Source organism: Podarcis bocagei (genome assembly GCF_964188305.1).
Source record: "Podarcis bocagei genome assembly, chromosome: 1".
Lineage (NCBI taxonomy): Eukaryota > Metazoa > Chordata > Lepidosauria > Squamata > Lacertidae > Podarcis > Podarcis bocagei.
This window is the reverse complement of record NC_138125.1, coordinates 26644021-26660110: the sequence shown is the minus strand read 5'-3', so window position 1 is coordinate 26660110 and position 16090 is coordinate 26644021. Positions and strand designations below refer to the sequence as shown.

The following is a 16090-nucleotide window of genomic DNA, read 5'->3' as shown; positions in this document are numbered from 1 at the left end:
AAAATGGAAAGTGTAATGCTGGTGGTCAACAAAAGAGGTTTAAAGACTCTCTCAAGGCAAAAAATTGTAGTATAAACATCGACAACTGGGAAACACTGGCCTGCAAGTACTCCAATTGGAGAACAGCCTTTACGAAAGGCATCATGGGTTTTGTAGATACTTGAACTCAGGACAAAAGGGAGAAATGTGCTAAGAGCAAGGCACACTTGGCAAACCCTCACTGTGATCAACTCCCTCCCAGAAACCTAGGTCCCCACTGTGGAAGGATGTGTGGATCCAGAATTGGCCTCCACAGTCACTTACGGACTCACTGTTAAAACTGTGTTCATAGAAGACAATCTTACTCGGCTGCAAGTGAACGCCAAAGAAAGAAGACATCTGCAGAGCAAATGAACGCCAGTACTGTATTTGTTTTTGTTATTCAGTAGAAGACTTTTCATGTTACCATAGCTTTTATTTTGGGGGATCAAACAAGATATGGAATAGAGATGATCAGATAGATTATTGTATGTTTAAACAGATAAAAGGTTTATCTAAAACTTGTTGTTTGGGGGGAAATTGTGCCAATGTGAGACTTTGTGCAAAATCCTATTATCCTGAACAGTGACTCACTAAGCTTTAAAAAGAAGGTGACCTCCCTTATGCTCACAGTAAATTGTGGCATCCCCATCTATGCTATTATTTCACATATTTAAATTTATTGCTTTCAATGAGATTGGATTGCGGGTGAATTAGGACTATTGTCTTTTGACAGACCAGTAAAGTCAATTAGAATCTGGAAGTTTCCAAAAGGATGTTCAAAGCTAATCTGGCCATGGAATGGAAATAAATTAATTTTGCTGTGTCAGTGATGGTCCAAATGACTTAATAGACCTATTTCTCCCCCCCCCACCCCATCTCTTCAGTTTCGTTGACAGTAATTAACTCATGTTTCTGTTCTGTGCTTCTTGCTCTTATTTTCAAAAGGGAAGATAAGGAATTGTTGTAATGAAACAAAAGGATGCCATGTTTAATCCTGTCTTTTGGTAAGAAACATTTGGTACTTAAGGAAAATGTCACAAATTTGAGACTATCATGACAATATGAAACCATAGAGAATATTTTTGCTTAATCCTAACTTTCTGCTTCTAATTTATTTCACATTCCCCAAAAGATGAACAGGAACACCCAAATCCATTCTGTGTTGATTTGTTTTCGTTAAGATTGTTGGAGTTGCGTGTCAAGGTCCCCCAAGCCACCACTAAATAATTCACAATTCACACATTTTTAAAAAGGTTTTTGTCATAATTTTGGCCACAACTTTATTAAAATACATAAATGTGAGTGGTTGCTTAGGCATTGGTTCCGACTATCTGTCCCCACACCCAGGGACAGAACTGACTTCCGGATTCCAGCGAAAGCCAGTAAGAGAAAACAATATTGGGGAGAGCATGGGGCCGGGCACCAGACCCTCACCTCTCCCTGCATGCTCCCAGGGGCTTGCATGGCCCTAAGCCCCATTCAAGGGTACAGATGAAAGAATGGTAAGCCCCTGGATTCCTTTAACAGAATTCCCTTGCAGCAGCAGCATTGGAGGGGCAGGCACCACCAATCCTTACCCCTCCACCAACCAGTTTTTTAACCAATGCATAACCACAGCCTTACAAGTTGTGACGATTTGCTACGCAGTAGGCAAAAACCAAATGGCACCAGCCAATCAGCCAATTGGACAAAATTCCTACCAGGCCCCTGCCCCAAAAGCAGGCGATCCCATGACAGGCATAGCGAGGTCAACCAGGAGCCCTAAATTAGGGTGGGTGGGTGGGTGATCCGATGCATGCAGTAAAAGAGCCCAGAGCAACACCAAAATTTGCCCAGCAACCCAACTGCCCAATCACTGCAGATGGTCATCCAAACTAACCCGCCCAGCAACAGAGGGGTGGCCTGCCAGACCCCACTGCAACACATGCTCTGTGTGAAGGAGAACAAGCTTTCTGATCGCAAACAAAATTTTTTATTATTTTCACAAAGGTAGAATGTTGCTAGCCACAAGACAAAAAAATTAGGACTTATTTCCTTCTGCTCTGTCATGAATATCTGCTGTCCAGTTTCAGATAGTTCTAACAACATTTGCTCTCAAGTTGATGAGGCAGTGAACTATTCTCAAACATTCAATTCCCTCCCCCCTATTTTTACCCCCCCAACTGTCAATCAATTGTTTTGCCCACTGAGATGGCTCGTTCCTCATTGGATTAATTTCTGGGATCCTCTCATTTTGCATTTTAGAAATTATTGGATTCACTCCATCCTTTGTAGCTAATTTAATGGCACAGTCATATGGATGGCAAATTCCATCTAATATGATTTCATCTGGCACTTTTTTTGTCTGTATGACTCTTTGATCCATTGTTTATGTCTTGTTTTAGAATAGTGCTGTATTGCTTCTTTTGTTTTTCATATAATATACTGTATATTTTGTCTCCTTGTTTTATATCTGACTGTGCTCAAGTCTTTCTTTCTTTCTTTCTTTCTTTCTTTCTTTCTTTCTTTCTTTCTTTCTTTCTTTCTTTTTTCCCTCTCCCTCCCTCCTTTCCTTTGAATTGTTGGAATACTTTGACAGTCTTGTTCGCTATCCATTGACTAATAATTTTAAAAATAAGAAAGTAATTCAGAACGTCGGGGTCACCAGATGTAGAAATGAAAAATCACGGGAGACGAGAGAGGCAGGTGTAACATGAGGCGTCTGTCAGGGCGGACCCTGAGAGCCTATTTTATTGAATATTGCAAGCATTGCCCCAGGTGGGCCTGTGGTTGATTGGTTGATACATACACACAGAAACTTGTAATTGGTTAACATAAGTACTAAGGCGGGAATTACATCTGAAAGGTGGGGATTACATGTGATCATTTATCATTGATGGGGAGAGGCTGAGAATCTGAGCTAAGAACTAGACAGGCATGAAGCCTCCTAATTGAATTGTAACTAGGGATTAATTGGCACAAACAATATAACAATCGGGTTCTGTATATGCGGTCAGCTAGGCATGGAGAGCAGGTACAGTTTGTTTTCCATGAGCTTGGGATGTCTGTTACTTAATGATTGATCATAGCATGAGACAAAGTAATAATCAAGTTCTGTGAATGTGGTCAGCTAGGCGTGAAGAGCAGGTTCGTACAATGTGTGCAAAAGCAGGGAAAAGCCTGCAAGCAGAACTTCTCAGAAAGCAAGAGAAAAGAGGAGCAAAACTTCCCCAAAATGGAGCAGTTTTGTGCAGAAAGAGATGTGCAGAAAGAAGACTTCCCTTTATTGTATAGAAACATGGAATCATACCACTGACGTCTTTCACATTCTTGTTCGCTATACATTGACTAATAATTTTAAAAATAAGAAAATGATTCAGATTGTATAGAAACATGGAATCGTACCACTGACGTCTTAAAGCAATTGATGCCCTGTGAATAATTATGGTAAAATTTGCCAATGGCAGGGAGAAACACATTTCAGGAACTTACACTGGCTGCTGCTAGCAGGGATATCACCAACAAGTATAGCAGATCCCTTTACATTGGTGGAGCCACCCACTCAGAAACAATGTTGGCTGAACAGAATATGGGAAATAGCCCTTTCAGAGTGTCAGACTCACTGTAAGAGAGTGGTTTGCAGACAATCTAAAGCAGATAAAATTGATGCAACTTGGCTTCTCTTCATCATTTATGTAAACAATTCCACCTCCTCTATGAAACCTCTAGTGACACATGTTCCTCTTTGGAAATATATGATAAATCAATAAGATACATTGCTGGGGGGGGGTTCCTACCCCCTTCCTTATTATCATATATTTGGGGGTATCATTTGGAAGGAAGTCTCTGAGTGCGATTTCTAGAACTCGTGCTTTTCTGGATCCTGTAATAAACTGAAAATTATTTCTACTTTTGCCTTATTTTACTCCACTGTTGTTGGAGTTTGATTCTGATATTAATTTGTTAATATCAGTAAAAATATATAACATCCCTCCAGGGCAACAAACCAGGACTTTGGATTGCTCATGAGTCAGGACTGTGCAATGGCTACAATCTAAGCTGAAAATAGCTAAAAGTCATGTATGAGTGTTTGACACTTCCTTCGTTTTTCTCAGGTATGCAGCAAAAGCAGGAGATTTATTAAACCCTTGGTAGCGGGCCATCTTAATCTCTACAGATGATAAGGCATGCAGACCTGGCCTAGCGAGCCATAAAGATAAATACAAAAAAGAAAGGGTTAAAGTTTCAGGTCTTACGACTGGATGAACTGAGGGTTACTTTTGTTTCCCCTGATTCATAAATAGTCCATTGGTAATTAAAATAAATATTTTCAGGAGGATACAAAGGCTTTGCATCACTGCTCTACAAGCTGCTGCAATTGGCCGATTATTGCTACTGGTGATTTAATTCACTTATGTATAATGCTTCAGTGATAAAAAAAAAGAGCAGACATACCAAAGGTATATTACAGGATGGCTTGAATTGTGTCAAATCACACAACCCTATGCAGAGTTTATTTAAACTGGGGATTCATTTAAATTATTGGTATTGATTGAAGCAGCAGACCTGCAAAACGACTGGGAAGGCAGATGCAAAATTAATCTCAGGGATTTTTATTTTTTTTAAGTGAATGAAAAACCTTATGAGAAAAGCTGGCGGAAAGCTGCATGAATAATAAAAAGTGATTGCTGGAGATTGGTGATTATTATTGGAAGTGGACACTTGAATTGCAAAAGTGGACAATCAATCAAGTTAGTGCATTAGCCAAAGGCTAGATAATTTAAGAAACAACCGTATAATAGAGTATAGAACATTAGCTAGATGCAACATGCAATAATAGATATTCATTCATAGCGGCTAATTCTCCTTAGCATAACGTGGTTTTTTGCAGAAGCCAGTGCCACAGAAACTATGGGCCATGGCTCAGTGATAGAGCATATGGTTTGCATGGCAAGGGTTCTAGGGTCAAACCCCAGCATCTTCAGGTGGGGCTAAGAGCGCCCCCTGTCTTTAACCCTGGAGAACCACTCCCACTCCCAATCAGTGTAGACAGTGTAAAGTACAGTGGTACCTCAGGTTACATACGCTTCAGGTTACAGACTCCGCTAACCCAGAAATAGTGCTTCAGGTTAAGAACTTTGCTTCAGGATGAGAACAGAAATCGTGCTCCGGCGGCGCAGCAGCAGCAGGAGGCCCCATTAGCCAAAGTGGTGCTTCAGGTTAAGAACAGTTTCAGGTTAAGAATGGACCTCCGGAACGAATTAAGTACTTAACCTGAGGTACCACTGTATAATTCTTTAGTTGCCCAGTGGAATGAAGAATGCCTGTATGTAAATTGCTTAGGGTTTCACATTGGAAAATCCAATTGAAGCATACTGAAGCTCTCTAGCACATTGATAACTGTTAGTGTTTTCTGCTAGCCCTCATGTAGTGTTTATCTTTACATCATGTGAGAGTTCTTCACTTGCAAATTCCATCTTGAATGGAGTTGCCTGCTAGTCTTTCTATGGAAACCACAGAACAAAGGATGTGATCAAATGCCTCTCCAGGAACTGCATAGCCTTAGGCTGGATGCCAACTAATACAGGCTATGGGAGAGACAGAGCTTAGATTTTTGCTCTGATTGCAATTCATAGAATCATAGAATCTTAGAGTTGGAAGGGACCGCAAGGATCACCTAGTCCAACCCTCTGCAATGCAGGAATCTCCGCTAAAGCATCCATGACAGATGGCCATCCAACCTCTGCTTAAAAACTTCCACGGAAGGAGAGTCCACCACCTCTTGTGGGAGTCTGTTCCACTGCCAAACCGCTCTTACTGTCAGAAAGTTTTTCAAATGTTTAGTCAGAAACTCTTTTATTGTAATTTGAAGCCATTGGTTTGAGTCCTACCCTCCACAGCAGGAGAAAACAAGCTCGCTCCCTCTTCCACATGACAGCCCTTAAGATATTTGAAGATGATTATCATATCTCCACTCAGTCTCCTCTTTTCCAGGCTAAACATTCCCAGCTCCTTCAAGCGCTCCTCATAAGGCTTAGTTTCCAGTTCCTTAATAATCTTGGTTAAATATGTTAGATATGTAAGAAGAAAAATCTATGTTTGAATATGCATATGTTTTATACAACTATCTGGATATATCACTGATTGTTTTGTACCTGCTTCAAAGAAGTTCTGCTTAATATAGCTTTGATTCATATTTATGGGACTGGACAATATTTATTCCAAAAGAGTCAGCTTTTATGCACCCAATTATGGGAGTCGGAACTTAAGAGGTTAAGTTGTTCCCATGATGCCTCAGCATTCTGACGTCAGCTTTGGAAGCTGGGAGGAGTTTTCCTGTCTGTTCCTCTCGGGTTTTGAGAGAGAAAGACGCAGTTTGCCATGGCTGCGAGAAGTCCTGGAGTTTTCTGAGAAAATGATGAAATAAAGAGCTGTACATGGACATTACTGTGCTCTGTGTATTTGTCGGAAGCTACGTGACAGTTTCCCGCTGTGTGTTTACTCTGCTGGGCGTGCCTGGAAGAAGCAGATTGCGCCGCAGTGGAAGCGCGCCGGACCGCTGTAAATCAATTAGCAGGTCAAGGACTAATCAATAAATCTACAGGTTATGGACCCCGTAATTACCGCTTGTAAAGCTGTCACTGGAGGCTGCCGGAATGTTTGAAGTTTGCGTTCGGAGGCAGTGAAGCTGACGAAAGCGGAGGCCTGGATCTGAGGCAAGCAGCTAGCTGAAAGACGCAAAGGTTTGCCTGTGCTGAATGCAGCAGTGCTGAGAGCAGCAGGAAATCGTTTCTCCACGGAGCAGGAGCCAGAGGAGCTGGTGATTTGTGAGTACAGCTTGGGGCACCTGGGGAGAACGGGAGACCATGGCAGAAGGCCACGATTCATATTCCGTACCTTTCGAAAAATTGGACGGAAAGAATTGGCAAGAATATAGCAGGAGGCTGAAGGCATGGCTGGTAGCGAAGGGTCTTTGGGAGGCCGTGCAGGGACCCCCACTTGCTACGCCAGGGGCTCAAGCTACAGCAGCTGAGATAGCAGAAGCCCGTAATTCCCAGAGGAGGAACCAGAGGGCCCTGGGAGCAATCGTGCTTAGCCTGGATGGTTCGCAGCTACCTTCGGTTGAGGGCCTGGAAAATGCTTGTGAGGCTTATCAAGCGTTGGAACGGGTGCACCACAGAACCACGGCTGGGGCAAAGATCCACACCACCAGACGCTTGTTTGAGATGAAGTTACGTCCTGGGGATAGCATCAGGAAGCACGTAACTGATATGCTGGCCGTGTTTAACCAGCTGAGACTGTTGGGTATCAACTTTCCAGAGGAGCAGAAAGTGTACATTTTGCTCAGCTCTCTGGACAAGAGTTATGACAATCTGTGTCTAACTCTGGAGTCCCAAGATCCGCAACAGCTAACGCTGCATTACGTGACGGGACGCTTGCAGGACGAAGAAGAAAAACGCCAGAAAGAGGGCAGGGCTGGCACTGGGAGCTCTGGGTGTAAGGGCGGAGCCAAGCCAGCGGAATGCACGGTTCAGGCTTTTTCCGTTTGTCGGTACTACGTGTGTAATTCCACTGAACATCTGCGACGTAATTGCCCCCACCGGAGCAAGGAGGCAAGGCAGGATGTTGTCAAGGTCAACTCCCATGGGAACCAGTCGGGTTTCCATGGCAACCAGCCTGGGAGAGCAGCCAGGCGTGGGACTGAGGCAGGTGGACGTGACAAACACCAGGAGGAGACTTATCAAATAACTGCCAGTCTGGCGTTGTTTGAGAACAGCTGTGAGGAAGGCTCAGAGTTTTGTTTTGTGATAGACTCTGCAGCTAATCGCAACTTGATTCCAGAGACCCCTGCTGTCGAGATGTGGAATTGCAGAGCAGTTCCGGCCGGAAAAACTGTACTTTTTGCAAATGGACAGAAACGAAATGTAACTAACGTTGCAAATGTTTCTCTTTTACAGGAGCAGTTGGAGTGCTGTATTGTCCCAGGGATACACCACTGTCTTTTGTCTGTGCCTTATTTGTTAAATAAGGGGTTTAAGGTTTGTTTCGAAGATGATGTCTGCACAATCTCCAAAGGAGGGAGGATACTTGCCAAGGTTAAAAAGGGGCAGAATGATCTCTTCATTCTTAAAACATCTCTGGAGGGTGAGGGGAAGGTTGAGAAAGCACAAGCCCTGCGTGCTACAATTCCCGCTCATGTGTCATGTGCCCATGTTTGGCATGCTAGGACAGCTTATGGTTCTTTAGAAGAACTACAGACGCTGCCTGAGGTCACCAAAGGATGTCACATTGTAGAATGTGGATGTGCCATAAAATGTGAAGCATGCAGACAGGCAAAGGTAAAAGGGTGCAGTTACCCAAAGGTGGAGAGGGTAGCCACAAAACCCTTTGAACTGGTTCACATAGATCTGATGGGTCCCGTAAAGGAACCAAGTCTGGGAGGGTCAAGGTTTCTGCTGACGATGCAGGATAACTTTACGCAGAATACCTGGACTCTTGGGCTCAAATCCAAGGAAGATGCAACTCAGCTGATCAGAAGTTGGATTGAGGAGGTGGAACTAAGGTTCTCCACCAAAGTGCAAGCAGTCACAAGTGACAGGGGTGCTGAGTTTACAGGATCTGCTTTGCAGAAGTTCTTTCGCAAGAAAGGGATACGTCACAAAGTGACTTCACCCAATCAGAGGGGGGTGGCAGAGCTCCGATGTGAGGCTCTGGTTAGAACTGCAAAGGTGTTGCTGGAAGATTCTGGGTTGCCACCAAAGTTTTGGCTGGAGGCAATCAGGTATGTGAGCTTCACCTGGAATCGCACCTACAATCCAGTGGTAGGTGACACACCATTTGGTTTGTTGCATGGCAGGAAACCCCAGATTCATTTTCTGCGCAAGTTTGGGTCGGAAGCATCTGTGCCAGTGCCTAAAGTTTTGCAAGGGCCAGATGGATCCAAGTTCCGGAAAATGATCTTCTGTGGGTATGAGCCAGCAGCGCGTGCATGGAGGTTTGTGTTCCCATCAGGTGATCAGAGTAAGTTGCTGATCAGCAAACACGCTGAGTTCTATGAGGATGAAAGGTCAAAGACACCTGTCAAGCGTGATGTTCTATCAGAATGTCTTTCTGATTCAGAGCAGGAAGATTCTGAGGGGGAGGAAGGAGAGGCTGAGTCTGCTGATGATGATCAGATCACTGACCAAGGTCTGGAGCAGGGTGGGGCATCTCCACGAGTTGTAAAAAGAGAGGCCAAGAGTGAGCCTAGTTCTCCGGTGAGTGTAATGGAGAGGATTCAAAGACGCTTTAAGTCAGAGGGGAAATCCAGAGATGCTGAGTACACACATGCTAGTGATAGTGAGCCAGGGGAAGCATCTGAGTTTGTGCCCAGGCGATCCAGTCGCACAACGAAGGGTATTCCACCTGAAAGGTATCAGGCCACAGGTGCGTGGGTAAGTTTCGCACAGTGTGAACCTGAGAGCTATGTGGATGTTCCACAGGTATTGTCAGAATGTGATGCAGAGGGGGTATGGGAGTCGGAACTTAAGAGGTTAAGTTGTTCCCATGATGCCTCAGCATTCTGACGTCAGCTTTGGAAGCTGGGAGGAGTTTTCCTGTCTGTTCCTCTCGGGTTTTGAGAGAGAAAGACGCAGTTTGCCATGGCTGCGAGAAGTCCTGGAGTTTTCTGAGAAAATGATGAAATAAAGAGCTGTACATGGACATTACTGTGCTCTGTGTATTTGTCGGAAGCTACGTGACAGTTTCCCGCTGTGTGTTTACTCTGCTGGGCGTGCCTGGAAGAAGCAGATTGCGCCGCAGTGGAAGCGCGCCGGACCGCTGTAAATCAATTAGCAGGTCAAGGACTAATCAATAAATCTACACCAATTGCTTCAGGCTGCACAATATTAATATCTGCAATAGGCAACAGAAAACTAGATGGACCAATTATCTAAATAATAATAATAATAATAATAATAATATTAAAAAAAATTTATACCCCACCTACTCTGGGCGGCTCCCAACAGCATATTAAAAACAGGATAAAAGATCAAACATTAACAACTTCCCTAAACAGGCCTGCCTTCAAATGTCTTCTAAAAGTCAGATACTTGTTTGTTTCCTTGACATCTGATGGGAGGGCATTCCACAGGGTGGGCACCACTACCGAGAAGGCCCTCTGCCTTGTTCAGTACAACACAGCTTCCCATCTTCACTATACCCAGTTTACAGAAATCATCAACAAACATATAATAGATGGGAAACAAATCATTTTTCTTTTTTTAAAAAACAGCCAAAATAAATTTTGATTTTGAGTGGAAGGTTTGTTTAATCCTTTCTCTTCCATCTATTGCTCCATCTATTGTTACTTAGGGGAGAAGCTAATTTTCCACCCATGTGGCAAAAAGTAGGGTGTCCATATCTTTTCCCCACACTGGTGGAAAAAGCAGCTTGGGGTTGCTATTTACAACAAAAAGTTAACTAGACGGGAAATGGTTAATTAGCTGCTATGCTCAAATGCACAAGTGCCCATAGCTAAACTTCTTTAATTAAAATCTATATGAAAGTGTTATAACAATAGTCAGCAAAACAATTAAAGATATGCAATTATACCCGGATAATATCTTGATTATACTACTATAAATTTTTCACAATGTACACAAATGCAACAAAAGTATTTGTAGCAAACTTGCTTCCGAAGCATGACTTGATGAGATGAGGAATTGCTGGGAGGGTGGAGTGTCAAGGTAAGATAAAAGTAAAGGGACCCCTGACCGTTAAGTCCAGTTGTGGACAACTCTGGGGTTGCAGCGCTCATCTCACTTTATTGGCCAAGGGAGCCGGCGTTCGTCCGCAGACAGCTTCCGGGTCATGTAGCCAGCATGACTAAGCCGCTTCTGGTGAACCAGAGCAGTGCACAGAAACGCCGTTTACCTTCCTGCCAGAGCAGTACCTATTTATCTACTTGCACTTTGACATGCTTTTGAACTGCTAAGTTGGCAGGAGCAGGGACTGAACAATGGGAGCTCACCCTGTCACGGGGATTCGAACCACCGACCTTCTGATCGGCAAGCCCTAGGCTCTATTGCAGGGTGATGTTGCAGGGTTACAGCAGCTACAGATGTTACAGCAGCTAATGGGACATTGGCCAGGGTGGGTGGTGGATGGGATTCTTGGGACATGAGATCTCCTGTTTTGAAGGTTTCTGTTTCAGAAGAAAAATAAGCTCAAACCAAAAGGAATGCTACACTCAGCAGCCAAACTTAGCTTGGATATTTGCATATTTTCCACTCTCTCAGCAATAAAACCTGCTATTTTCTTACTCCTGGTCCACCTGTCTCCCATGGACTTTGCGACTCAATGTACTGAATATCCACCCTAGAGCAAAGTATTCATAGCGAGACCTAGGCGACAGAATCTACTACTCTGTAACCATTAAGCATGAAAAAGAAATCTGAAGATTGTGACTCAGCTGAAACAGGGACATTAAATAAAGCAATTCAGTGTGGGTTGGTGACATTGTGCTATCTTGGTGAATTGCTTTGGGGCTATTCATTTGTAAAACCACTCAGAATCTGTGGAATTCTACTTCCAACAAAACAAAATGATTTTCCTCAGAAAGAAATATGACATTAACAGCTAAAGGAAAACAAGCCAGACACAACAATTAGCAATTATATGTGGATCAGAACAGAGGTTTAACCTACTACTAGCAATCTTTATTTTTCTGCTGTATTGTTGAATCAAACTTACAGCATTGTCTTTATTTGTTTCTTCCGAGATTTTTATCCCACCTTTATGTGTAAAGTTCAAGGTGACTTAGAACTACAGAAATGATCACAGCTTTTTTAAGAAACAAAATACAACAATACCAAAATAAACACTGAAACAGTCGATATACGCTGTTATCCATCTTATTTTATCTATTTGAAAAATATTTGTGACATTTCCCAACCTGAAATTCTTATTGCAACTTTCTAAACTTAAGAAACAGGGAATGAACCATTCCATGTTTGGGGGGCTAGTCAGATGTTCAGTCACCAGTGTATTCTATCACACTCTTGTGTATTTTCAAACTACATTAAAAAATAATAATCACATTTTAAATTTTTTTTATTTAATACAAAAAAGATATCAAATAAGAAAAGAAATTTAAAAAACCAATTTCATACATATACACATGAACATAATTATTTTTACATCTATAAATCAATATTCAAAAAGAAGAGGAAAAAAGAAAAAAGAGAATAAAAGAAGAAAGAAAAGTTAAAAATAGAAATTTAGAAAATAGAAAAGTATTCACCATAAACAACAATTTCAGATCTATACTTGCATACAATTTTATATTTCCATCTTGCAAAATATCAGTCTTAATTAAAATGTTTTAAAAGACTTCCATCATTTATGCCACACGTCTTTGATACTTCAGTCACCATAACCTCTGTTCTTCATATCCTTCCTATAAGTTTTCCTTAATTTCTCACTTTACATTCTTTATATTCTTCACAAGATTAGTCTAAACACAACCAAATTTTGGTAGTTGAGCCCTGGTTTTGTAAGTATTCATTTAGACAATCCCACTGTTTCTTGACCATGTTTTTGGGTTTTCTTATTAAATCTGTCAGTTTAGCTAATTCCAGATACTTGCAAAGCTTCCTCAACCATTCTCTTTTTGTTGAAATATTATTTCCTTTCCAGTGGCTGGTTATCAGAATTTTTGCTGCTGTTGTTGCGTATAAAAATATATTGGTTTTGTCTTTTGGGATATCTTTGTCCAAAATTCCTAACAGGTAGGCTTCTGCCCTCTTATTCAATTTTTTAATCTCCTCGTGGATCATGTCCCAGAAAGTTTTAATCTCGGACATGTCCACCACATATGGTATAGGGTGCCCTTCATCCTGTTGCATCTCCAGCATTTGTTGTTATTTGTTTTGTTCATTTTTGATAGTCTATCTGGAGCCAGATACCATCTGTGGTGGATTTTCATGTAATTCTCCCTTAGTAAATAGCCAACAGTAAAGTTTATATTTTTCTCCCAAATGTTTTTCCAATTTTCCAAATCAATTTCATAACCCAAGTCATGTTCCCGTTTTAGCCTATTCTCCTCTTTAGTCTCCTGTTCTAAAGGTGTTTTTTAATACACCTAATAATCTGTACATTTTTGAGAGTGTTTTTGGTCACTTTGTAATACTTCTTTCTCAAATTTTGAAATTTTCTTTTCGGATCCCCTCATTTTTATATCTTTCTCGTACGTTGCCTTTAATGGGTAAAACTCTAGCCAATTTAGTCCTAATGTTTGAAGTTCTTCATAATTTTTTTAATTTAATGTTTCCATTTATTTCTTCTGCTAATTCTCTATAAGTTGGCCAGATAGCTTTTACATTACTTTTTAATGTTGAGGTTGCCTCTAGTGGGGAAATCCACCATGGGGTTTTCCCTACAATTCTCTCTTTCATTCTTTCCCATACCTCAGATAGAGCCTTTCTTATTACCATGGTTCGTAAATGTTTTATGTTGTTTTATTTTCCCATAAAATAAATATCCATGCCAACCATATATTTTGTCCCAGCTTTCTAACATCAGAACCTCAATATCTTTTAATAATATCCATTTTTTTATCCAACTCCAGCACGCTGCTTCAAAATACCTTCTTAGGTTTGGTACTGCGAACCCTCCACTTGCTTTTGGACCCATCATTACTTCTGATTTTATTCTTGCTTTCTTCCCCTGCCATATGAAATTGGCAAGGTTTCTTTGCCAGCTTATAAAATATTTTGTTCCTATTATAATTGGGATCGTTTGGAATAAAAATAGAATTTTTGGAAGTATCACCATTTTGATCATAGATATTCTTCCTCCTAATGATAATTTAAATTTATTCCATTTTTCTGTTTCCTTTAATTTCTTTCCATTTTTTGGCATAATTGTCCTTAAATAAATTTGTATTTTTATTTGTGATCCATATCCCTAAATAATTTACCTTATTTTCTGCTTCTAGTCCTGTTGTTTTCTCTAGCTCATTTTTTGTCTTTCTCTCCCATATTTGTTGTTAATAATTTCAATTTGTCCTTATTTAGTTTAAATCCTGACACGTCACCAAATTCTTTCATTTTTACTAATGCTTTTTTAATACTTTCTTTTGGTGTTTCAGTTGTTATAATCACGTCGTCTGCAAACGCTCTTACTTTGTAACACTGTGAATCAAGATTTATGCCCTTTATTTCTTCATCCTTTCTTAAAGCTATTAATAAGGCTTCCAATACTGTTATAAATAGGAGTAGAGATAAAGGGCATCCCTGTCGTGTCCCCCTTTCAATGTCAAATTCTTCTGTAATTTCATTATTTAGGATTAATTTAGTTTTTTGTTTTTTATAAATTGCTTGAATTCCATTCATAATTCTCTTTCTTATTTTTAGAATTTCGCAGGGTTTAATAATAATCACATTTAAGTTGTTTAATTCCGGATTGCATTCAGCCCCTGGGCTAAAGGCTCCCCATAGTGATAGGCTAGTTCATGAAATGTTTACCATACCCATTGAGTCAATCACCCATCTCCTGCTGAACACTGAGATCCAGCGCCGAGGGCCTTCTGGCGGTTCCCTCATTGCGAGAAGTGAGGCTACAGGGAACCAGACAGAGGGCCTTCTCGGTAGTGGCGCCCGCCTTGGGAACACCCTCCCATCAGATGTCAAAGAGATAAATAATTACCTGACATTCAGAAGACATCTTAAGGCAGCCCTGTTCAGGGAAGTTTTTAATATGTAACGCTGTACTGTTTTTAACACTGATTGGGAGCCGCCCAGAGTGGCTGGGGAAACTCAGCCAGATGGGCGGGGTATAAATAATAATTAATAATAATTATTATTATTATTACTACCCTCCTGAGAAAAACCCCACACCACCCTCCCACTATATATAATGGTCTGGTGACTTCTGTTTTAGTGTATTTGAAGAAGTGTGCATGCACACGAAAGCTTATACCAAGAACAAACTTAGTTGGTCTCTAAGGTGCTACTGGACTTTTATATATATATATATATATATATATATATCGACTGCGTCAGACCAACACAGCTACCTACCTGAAGCTAGTTCATGGTAACCATTTACAATACCCAAAACAATGGTTTTTAAAGAAGGGAAATGCATCACCAGTCTCCTTGGGATCCATATACACAATTTCCTGAGACTAAATGTCTGGACTTTTTGAAGGCCTTCGCCTTCTTTCTTATTTAACATTTAGATTTCATCAGATTGGCAACTCACTGGCAACTCACTAGGACTGGCAACTCCCAGCAACATGTTGGGTGAAGTTGTGGAATCACAAATTCCTTCTTGGACACGAATCATATCCAGCATAGAGCCCTGCATTATTCTTGGAGATCTTCCATCAAGACTCTAACCAGACAGCCTGGCAACTTATTGGCCTGCAGTCTATGAAAGGGAACGACCAGCATGGAATGTCTGAAAGCAGGCAATAACAGCATGCCATTTAAACATTTCAAAGGTGTGAGTTTTCTACAATATCAGTCTCTGTTCTGAAGTTCTACCGTTTGCAATTCTGCTCTTTGGATCACAGAAGCACTGAGCTTCTTACTAGAAACAGCCAAAAGAAATAATAGAAGGTCATTGTGTAGCTAAACTTCAATATATTGAGGGAGATAAACTTTAGCTGGATTTTGTGCAGTGTGTCGTGCTAAGGGGGCTAGAATAATCTATGAACATTTGCTTCTGCTAAAAGACTCTGAATTGCTGGAGGGATCTCTGCAAAGGGTGGGTGAGGGAAACACAGTGCCTCATGTTCATTGTATACCTCAGTTGTCCATGCTTCATGTTAGCTTGCCTATCAAGGAATCTCTACATGTATGCCCCGGAAACCATGTCCACTGTAGAACTTTAAGGGAAGGGTTGTGAGTTAGGGAAGGACAGGAACTCAGTGGTAAGGCATATGCTTTGTGTGCAGAAGGTCCTAGGTACAATCCAGGCATCTCCAGCTAGGTCTGAGAAAGACCCCTCTCTGAAATGCTGGTGGGCCACTGCCAGTCAGTGTCGACCAGTGATGGGGAAATTGTTGCTGGACTTCAACTCCCATCACCCGTGATCATAGTTC

The 16090-nt window shown here is 41.3% G+C and overlaps 1 long non-coding RNA gene across 1 annotated transcript in view; it reads left to right on the top strand.

Moving 5' to 3' along the window:
* LOC308575991 overlaps window positions 1-16090 on the top strand; it is a 769838-nt gene that overhangs the window by 19373 nt on the left and 734375 nt on the right. The gene's annotated exons all lie outside the window — the stretch shown is intronic.